This window comes from Rhagoletis pomonella, unplaced genomic scaffold (genome assembly GCF_013731165.1).
Source record: "Rhagoletis pomonella isolate Grant_MI unplaced genomic scaffold, Rhpom_1.0 Rhpom_scaffold_02682, whole genome shotgun sequence".
NCBI classification, from domain to species: domain Eukaryota; kingdom Metazoa; phylum Arthropoda; class Insecta; order Diptera; family Tephritidae; genus Rhagoletis; species Rhagoletis pomonella.
The window spans coordinates 16,678-27,094 of NW_023461235.1; the positions used below are offsets into that span (position 1 = coordinate 16,678).

Genomic DNA, 10,417 nt, shown 5'->3' on the forward strand with positions numbered 1-10,417 from the left:
CTAGATGCTCTAGGAATATTTCTGCATCAAAAACAAAATTTTGTAAAAAATGTCGCTTAGGTTATTTTGGCGGTTAGGGCTCGATATGTTGTCAATACCGTACCTACGGCGAAATATGGTAGATTTTGGAAAAGAGGGCGTGGCACCGCCCATACGTATTTACGGGTTTATTTACAGTCTGAATTGTTTGAGATATTAGTCAGTGATGAACATCTCATCTATACATACAAATACATATGCATATTTTTTATAAATGAAAATCGAGGTTCCTTTTCGGTCTATTTGCAAAAGCTACTAAGGAGGAGACTTTGTAGAATTAGCATTAATAAATCCGGTATTAACGTTCATAACTCGATTTTAAGTTTTCCTGTAAATTCGCTATAAATTATGCTGGTGGACGTCAAAATAGTAATTCGCATAAAGGATTTGGTATTGGTGACAGGTAAAATTCAAAAGTGTATGAAAAAAGATGTCGAATTTCGACAACTGGGCGATACTAGTATAAATTAATTTCCTAGAATGTCCAGGGGTCTTGATACAAAGGCGATCCAAACACAGTAAATTCATGGCTAACAAAGCGTAATTTGTCAAAGAACGTAAAAACGCTATAAATTTGTTAAATAATACGTATAGTTTCAGGCGCTAGTAAGAGAAATACCGGAAATTAGCTTCAGCTGTGTTTAGCATGGCCAAACTCTTAAAAGTGTACATACTTCTAATAACCCACAGGCGAAAAAATTTCAGTTAGTACGATGTGCTTCTTCTGAATACTGTTTTTAATTAATAACCTAACTGAAGTGGTGAAAAGGATTAGCTTAGGTGAAAATGCTTTAGTTTAACATAGAATTTACATTTAAAGAATTTTTCTATTTAAAGCAACAAGATAAAATTTTTATAAAAACTGTTTGCTCATAGAGCGCTACTGCTATACATATAACAGAGAGTAGGTGACGTTGATAACGATGTTTAAATGGAGGTTAGTGTTAACCAGAGATGGCGAAAATAATCCTTAGGGCCGTTTTTTCAATATCTAGATATCACTACCTCCCAGTTAAAAGTCAATATCGACATTTTACCACCAGTTTGTGTTAACCGGATATTGAACGCCCCTTGATAATTTTTGTCGTTTGACAGCGTGAAACTCTCTGTAGTGCGTTTGCGATTCGGTTTCAGCGTTCTAAGTAAAATTTTTTTAATCAAATAATTTGGTGCTAAAGACATAAATCTGAAAAGTGCTCTAGCAACGTTACACAATTTCAATTTACTGTGCATTCATCTTAAGGGCGCACATATGCAAAACCGCCCATCGACCAATTGCAAAACCGCCTATGTATCTTACGGCACTCAAATTTTACAGGAGAGCGAAAAAACTGTTTTTTTTGAAGGCATTGCCTTGATAGGCGTTATTTTCTCTAGCTATTATTTTACAAATCTGTTGTTTTAATAACGATTTTACGATTCTTATGAAAAAAATACTGGTTGCCTGGAGTTCAAGGTTACCAAATCTAATTTTTGCCACAATGACGATTTTGGCAATTTTGCAACTGATCGATGGGCGGTTTTGCAAAAACATCGACCATATGTATGTACATATGTAGTTAATTTTCATACATATGTTTCCACAGAATGCCATATATTCTTACAATAGATATAAATACTACTTCGTTCGAAAACAGGTATGGTTTTCTTATACATATAAGTGTGTATAAATTTCCAAATAATTTGCAAAAGTCTCCACATACAGAACAAACATAAACCAAAATGTATGCTATGCACTTATATTAAACGTTTTCACAGTTTCTTATGTTTATTTTCATCTTAAGCAGGGATCACACGATTTGTATAGATTTGTAAATTTTGGCAGGTACAGAGTGGTGTTGTTCGGAAATTCTTTCATTGAACTGAACTCAAATTTCTAAACAACACCACTCTGTGTCTGCCAAAATGTACAAATCCGTACAAATCGTGTGATCTTCGCTTAATAGCCGCTTTACAGCGTTTTCAGTACTGCTAGTGATAGCAGAGCGTAATTTGCCTAAGTAGTATAGCTTTAGGCACTGGTATGATAGATTCTATTGTGAACTCTTTGGTAAGGTAATATACCGGTAATTAGTTTGAATGAATCAGCTGCTAACCTTGTGATATTTCTATACGAATTTCTGTAGAGCACCTACCGGGTGTGTGGTTTGTTCTTGAGCTGAATGCTTAAATTAAATAAGACACCGATTTGTTTCTGATTACTCTCCTAATTCTGACACATTGGTCGCGTTCATATTGTCTAACCGTTGACTGTTTGTGCTAGAAACGCACAGTTGAGTAGTTCCGCTCAATTCAACAGTTGCCAACTTTCCGCCATTTTTTCCATCGTACAATTTTTTCGCTACCTGAACTCAACGTGTTTTGCTGAGCCTAGACAGATGATCGAAAAGATTTACGCAGCTTATATTAAATGTACTATGCTCATAAATGGAGAGTCAGCCTTCAATAAAAATATTATGTCCTGATTATATAAAATAAAACTAAAAAGTTCAAAATAATATAATGAAAAAGAAAAAGAAAAGGAGAGTTTACGGGATGTACATAGCTCAGTGGTTAACGCTTCTGACTTTGAACATCGAATTCGCAGGTTCGATCCCTGCTGAAATCTAGAAAAAAGAAGTCTGATGAGGAGATGTGGTGATCTCCGAAATAGTGCTATAACTTCTACCGCTTAGACTTTGTTGCTTTTTCAATTTTTCCTAATAAACAATCGTGGTACAAAGCTCAATAAAAATATTAAAAATAAAAAGATATATATTTTTTTTAACAAGCTTTTATTTAACATGTACAATCAAAAGAATAAAATAAAGTAGTGTAACAAAAGATTTTTTAGCAGAAAATTTTGTAAAAACTGCACTAAAATTAATAAAATAAAATAAGTTAAGCTTTCGTTAAAGTTACTAAAAGCCAAATAGTGAAGTTACTCAAACTGTAATGAAAATTACTAACAATTTGTACTGATTCACTTCGTTTTTATGTTTGTCGCGCGAAAAGCGAACCCGCATTTACATATCTGCATACATACATACATAATGTGTATTAAGATATGTATGAAGATATGTAAGTAAATGCCGGTTCGCTATTCGCGCGACAAACTTTTTTAAAACCGAAGTAAATCAATACAAATTGTGAGTAATTTTGATTAGAGTTTGAGTAACTCCTTTCGCTATTTGGCTTTCAGTAACTATAAAGAAAGCTTAAATTATTTTGTTTTATTAATTTTAGTGCAGTTTTTACAAAATTTTCTTGCTAAAAAAAATCTTTTGTTATAATACTTTATTTTATTCTTTTGATTGTGCATGTTAAATGAAAGCTTGTTTTAAAAATATATTTTTTACATTATGTAATTAATATTTATTATTGCGTTGAAAAAGATTTCTAAGATATTTGTTGGTTTGTACCTAATTAATGGTAATTTGTAACAATTAATTGCACAAAAAATTTAAAAAAAAATTTACTCCTTTTTTGTGTCTTGTACTGCTTTTTTTCTATCGAAAATATAAATGTACTCCTTTCTCCGTTTCAAAATCTGGGAACCCTAGTTGAATTCAAGCTGTAATTTTGCGAAATGCTAGGAAACGAAACAATTTCAAGGTGACAGCTTTGAAAAATGGTTTAAATTTAGTTACCGCTGCATTTATATGTTCAATGAATCGCTTTGAATCTGCTCACACGCATGAGTTGTCAAAAAACATTTATTTTGAACATGTTAACCTCAAGTAAATGTCAATTATACCAATTCACAAAAAAAAAATTTTAAATGTATATCACTACAAACTCAGGAAATCAGTAGATTTTGCGTACTGATTTCGGGTTCTTAAAAATCAGTACAATCAAAACAAAATCAGGGGGCTACTCTGTAATGCGATACGACAGAGAAATGCGATGCGATAGGCAATCACCCCTGTGTATTACTTACGAAGTGTTTTCGCGAATGCGAACCATTTGTTTTCGCATCGCATTGCAGAGTAACCCCCCAGCATATGTACTGATTAAATCAACGCATCTGGCCACCTTACCTTCCAGGGTTGAGAAGTGAAAAAATTAATAATTCTTCTTTTCATTCTCGGGGTCTGGTAATCTGAAAAAGTGGTTACTTAAATTCCTGGTATGTCTATATGAATATACAAGATATATCGAGCCCTAACCGCCAAAATAACTTAAGCGACATCTTCAAAATTTTCTTTTTGATGTACATATACAAAAATGAGAATGGTAATGCACGGAAAAATATTTCTGTGTTGTCTTACTTATTACAAAAACTTCGGTATGTTTTTTGACGTCTTTTCATTGGGCGATATTTTTTAGAGCTAAACATAGAAACATAAAACGTAGAAAGTTAACGGCTCTTAGAAAGAAAAAAGTTGCCAAAATATTTTTTGTATGTATTTTAATTATTATGTTTTTTTTTGGGATAATTTAAATGTGGATTTCTGAGCACAAAAGCTAAAGTACTTCGATCACTCTGAATATTAAAAGAAAATTTCGCTCATTTTAAGGAGAAATTAAATACAAATATATATTTATTTTAAAATTAGGTAAAACTGGAAATTTAAGAACAATTTAAAATAACGATTTAACCAAAATATAAATAACAAATTTTGGGGTCAAATATGATTAAAGAAAAATGCTTTAAATGATCTAACTAAAGAGCTGACATCATTAATTTTTAATTTATTTTACTTGCGTCATAAATAGCTCTGCAGCTGAAGAGCGTATATTTTCAGATTTAAAATTGATCCAATATGAAAAGAGAAACAGAATTTCATTACCAACTGCTGAGAATATGATGGGGCCTATTCATAGTAAAAATAAAGTCGATGCTGAAGGCAGTCTCAGCTTTTTGACATAATTTCCAATGAGTTTAATGTGGAATGAATCACATAATTTGATAATTAAGGCCCTGTCTCCACAGGAAAACACGGATGTCGTGATAACCATGTCGCAAAATATATTTCCAATGGAGACCGTCTTCTTCTCATGGGCTGCAATATATGTCAGCGCTTATTGCTTGACATCTATTGCAGGCAATTCGATAGTTTGACCGCCATATTTTCATTTGAAAGAAAGCGTGCTGGTGGTAACACCGATGAAATTTTGATATTAAATCAAAATAAAAATCTGTTCCCTATTGGATTATTTATGGTCGCGTTCATAAGACGTAGCTGTTTAGCTCATCTGCTACGAAACTGCTGGCAACTGTTGAACCCAACAATTACGTCTTAGAAACGGCTTGATGAATATGCTGCTGATAAATGTAAACAAATGAAATTGCAACAAATAGAGATAGTTGCGCCAATACTATTTAGAATTCAACGCTGAGCGGCCGCAGTGTTGAAAAAATCGTTTAATGTTACAATGAATTAAACAGTGTAAAATTATATAGCAAACATCTTAAAAACATATATTTAGAAACGTAGTATTATTATAAGATATTTTAGTTACTTTATCACGTCAGTAATATAAAATATAATAAATTTGTTTGCAACTGCCACCTAACAAAGCGGCGTTAAATTTAATATAAGCGGCGTAAGTCTTTTCGATCAGCTGTTTAGACTAAGCCCAACACGCTGAGTTCAGGTAGCGTAAAAATTTTCCGCAGGAAAAAATGGCGGAAAGTTGCCAACGGTTACCCAACAGCTACGACTTATGAACGCGCCCTATGATTACGTTTTAGGAAATTATTTAGCAAGTCTTTTAAAGAATTAAATGTTTTTAAACACCGAAATTGAGAGAATGTGTTCTGGTGGCGTCATGCGGCAAATTCTTATTTCAAGACATCAAAATGCCCACACACAAAAGCTTGCAATTATATTGCTCGTCAAAATGACAGTTGGTAGGCCATCGGTGTTTGCCTGTGGAGTTCTGCGGTAAGGTAAATGATCGACATCTAATAGTTTTAAATAAGTATACATATATTTGAATTCAAGTTTCTATAAAATCTATACATAATATTTTTGTTCGTCTCTATACAAGATTAAAAACAATAACCTCTTTTTTGATAGATTGTCACAGTATGTAAAAAATTTTTCTTCATGTACATACATACATATGTATGTGGGTGTATGAATGCGAACTACATGATTTTTCGGTTATTGACCATATTAAAAAGCAAAGGTATGGAACCAAATAGCATTGTTTTAAGTTTCTAACTTGATACTTAAATAAAAATTTTGTGATACTAGTTTTCCATTTTTTGTTTCTTTTTCATGACGTCGCGGCACCACTGTCTCCCACTCTTTTAGCCCGAACACAATGAAAACGACGAGCTACGGACCACAGCTGCCAAATTATTTTAACACGTAATCTTATATAGATAATTATTTTGGCGACGACCGGGCTACGCGACGACTGTGGTTGCGGCCATATTAGATCTATATTATGTCAAACTCATACAAATTCATGATGTCTTTGCCGCGTTCAAAAAAATCATGTAGTCATCGATAAAGCGTTTAGATAACGAAGGTATAAAAGGTTCTTTCCATAACAATCCGGACCGGATCCGGTAATTAGAGAATAAGCGAAAAGTTTGCTCTCAAAAATGGAACATAATCCAGAAGTACGGGAACGCAAAAAACCACATTTCGTGCCCAGAATTTGTGAAACAGCTAGTGATGTGCTGAATTTTCGGTACCCAATACTCGGTACCCAATACTTAAAAAAGATTTCGGTACCCAATACTTCCTTTTCGGTAGCCGATACCGATTCTTTGCATTAAACCTTCGCCAATCTATGCATTTCAAGTTTAGATATCGCACTTGTTGACGTAAAAATATTTCATATCATACGTCAACAAAACTGATGCCGATTCGAAAATTGTCGCTAACTGGTTGCAGAATCTGCCTCCAGGCGTACAAAAATGATATCGTCAGATTCAGCTGGAACAAAAATGCTTCAAACAAGAAAGAGTTTCTCTGCATTATGGCCTCGAACCGACATATATACATATTTCATTTGAATCCGTATTAAAAGCTCTATTGGCTCCTACATTCGGGTTTTTATAGGCGAGTCTCCGCTGAACCGTTTTTTCCATATTTTTGGCCTATGTGCGCTTTTATTCCAAACCTGAATGTTTCGGTACCGAGTATCGAGAGTACTGGATACTTTTTAAATCGGTACCGAATATCGATCAATACTTAAAAGTATTGACTCAGCACACCACTAGAAACAGGCAACATGTAAACACAAAACAGCTGATATGCATTTTGACGCTTTATCCATTTTTACCCGGAGAAAAAGTCCGGGCTGTGTTGGGCAGGAAGAAGAAGACACTTACGATCCAATACGTTCCAATTTTCCCTCTCTATTACCCATTTTGTTGAGTACGGGAATGATTTCTGGGCTATTTTGGGCACCCGCGGGATCCCGCGTTGCGTACGGGAAAGAACCTAAAATTGGAAGATGTGAACCATAGCTCGTCATTTACAATGTGTTCAGAACTTTTCTGTTGATGTTCGGATTCTATACGTGTACGAAGCCGATTGTATACAGGGCTGCCAACTATCCTTAGCTATCAGATGCCATATTGAGGATAAAAAATGTGCCATCCTCCTTTTTAATCCTTCCCATTTAGCAATAAAATAAGAACCACATTTCTAAAACAAAAGTGCAATGCCAAAATAAGATAAACCAGATGAATAATCTTTAGAAATTAGAAAATTTTAGTTGAGAAAAAAAAGTACACGCAAAGGATTTCACAAAAATGTATTGAAATATTACTATTTTTGAAAGGTGCCATTGAAAAATTAAGTGCCATTTGGTGTAAAATGGGGCCAAACATGGCACGGTTTGAGCCAAGTTGGCAACCCTGACTGTATACATGTGAAAAGTCGAATATATATAGTTCGATTCCCAGGAAAGTGTTTGGGGGGCATTGATCTAGAACATAGACTCTAGATGATCAAACATATTTCTGCATCAAAAAGAAAATTTTGGAAAAAAATTCGATTAGGTACGTTATTTTGGCGGTTAGGGCTCGATATATATGCATGCATGAAAAATTAGGGTTCTTGAAACAAAAGCTTGAACTTCGACCTTGGATAAATTAATTAATAATTAATTAATTAATTTATGGAAATTAATTTATAAAAACACTGATGTGGCCTTGCTTATTTTAAAGCAGTACGGCTTTTAAATAGGCACATACAGTATTGGACATATCTATAGCACCCCCCTTTCAAAGCGATATTGTTTGCCACTTATGTTTCATTATTGGTTTTTAAGAATTTTCAATTAAAATACAGTTCATTCTCTAACAAAACCCATATAAACCAATGCTTCCATATAACGACTAAACACAATTTATTTTTATATGGCAGAAACCCGCAACATCCTCGGCGAAAAAAATTCTAAAAAATCAACGGTAATTTTTAGCCACTTGAAACTTGCACATTATTATACTAAAATTGAATGGGCTATAAAACTGTGTATTCAAAAAAATTCTACCGCTTCTGAGAAAAAAGTTTGAAATTTGGGTGAAAATTTGTTGCACTTTTTTGCGGTCTTTTAAAAAGTTTTAAACTTGAGTTTATGTGAGTTTTGTGAGAGAATGAATTGTATTTTAATTGAAAATTCTTAAAAATAAATAAATGAACATGAGTGGCAAACAATATCACTTTGAAATGGGGGTGCTATTGTATTGGCCAATACTGTATATACATAGGTATGTACATACATATCGTCGTTGCAAGTACAAAACCGCGTATCGTGGTTCTGCAAAACCTCGTAACTGACATTCTGGCATCAAGCCCTTATCCATTCATACTAAAATATCAATACTTAGATACCTATAAACACAGTTAAGGATAAAAGAGACAACCGTTTTAAAACAGGAATAGGAGGTTTTGCATTTTCTTGATACGCGGTTTTATACTTTAAACGACTATATGCATGTACGTAAGTAAATTTAATTACTATAGCACATATAGATACGTAATTATGTGCGTATTTAATTATCATTGAGACTACTTTCTCTGCTGCTTTCAAGAAATTTAATCGTAACTAAATATTTCACTCTGCATGGCAGTTTACTATGCATGTATGGATGTTTGTAAAGTTGTGTGTATCCGATCGTGCTTACACATCGTTCAGTTGACGTTAACTTCGCTGTTACTGTCAGCTTCAAGCAGCGACTGAGCATCTGCAGCGACGCCGACGTACACAGCTACTGCAGATACTCTCTCTGGCATAATATAGTTTGTATTATCTTTCCACTATGCATTTCGCTTTTGACATTTTCTAGACGCATAGAATAACGTAGAATGAAGGAACGGATGGTAATCACTTCGCTATGCCTCAAAATCTTCAACAACGGAGAAACATACAATAAACTTGTCAAGCAGTTTGTCGATTCACGCCATGCTTGGGTTCGTTCGCTCGTTCGTTTGCTTATTCGTCGGTTCTTAGTTCGGATGTTCGTTAGTTGTTTATTATTATTCATTCGAAGGAAGGTGCGGTGGGTATCGAAACGCTAAGCAATGTACATTCACACGCATATGCGTGAGAACCTAATGTAAGCATTTAAAAATATCGAGGGGTGCGGGTTGCTAACGTTGTATTGCCTTTGTATTAGTGGAGGCGCTATGATGTGGCGGACGTCACTGCCACTTGGCACAGCGCAAATACTTGACTGTCTGCCTACGCACGAGCATGATTTGAGCGATTGGTAGGAACTAAACAAACAAAGTCGTATAGCTAGGATGGTTATGGAATTTATGGTTAGTTCAACAGCTTTTACAACTTACGAATCTTCTTTGTTATGTTTATGTATGTCTTTTAGGGAATGTACTATGTAGATACTACAAACATACGTACACCGAATAGAGCAAACATGTTCAGTTAATACGGCAGTGTACGAAATAACCGTGAAGTTCTGATATAGTAAAATATTAGGATGCCAAATTTTCTGCCTACATATTTATGTATGAGTATGCATGCACATTCATATGCATCTATTTTGTAAATGACATTTTCTGTATAATATCTCTACTAGATCATCCATAATTAAATCACTTCCTTTATGTTTTCTGTTTAGTTTGCTGAGACGGAACTATGTAAGTAAATTCATTTTCATAAATGCTCCTAAAACAACATACACTTATCCTAGCCACCTTAAAGCTCAGTTAGTCTAGACTTAATTTCCATAACTTAACTTAACTTAAGAATTTGGCCAACCTGTTATATGAGAAACTGTGTTGGCGGTTAGTTAAAACTTAACTTAACGTTAGCAACTTAAGAATCTGTAGATTTTAGATATTTAAGTTACGGTCTTACGGAAATTGAGAGCGATGAGAGAATCAACTTTCCAGATTTTCGTTTTTGTATTTCTCAAAAATAAATGAACGCAAACATATTTTTTTACAAGTGTTTTTTGATGTGG

At 34.0% G+C, this 10,417-nt stretch overlaps 1 long non-coding RNA gene across 1 annotated transcript; it reads left to right on the top strand.

Annotated features, from left to right (window-relative positions):
- Positions 1–9,346: 9,346 nt before the first annotated feature.
- LOC118753623 lies at positions 9,347–10,048 on the top strand. Its single transcript, XR_004994828.1, has 3 exons — positions 9,347–9,550; positions 9,611–9,755; positions 9,818–10,048. It is a non-coding gene; the product is annotated as an uncharacterized LOC118753623 (long non-coding RNA).
- The last annotated feature ends 369 nt before the right edge of the window (positions 10,049–10,417 follow it).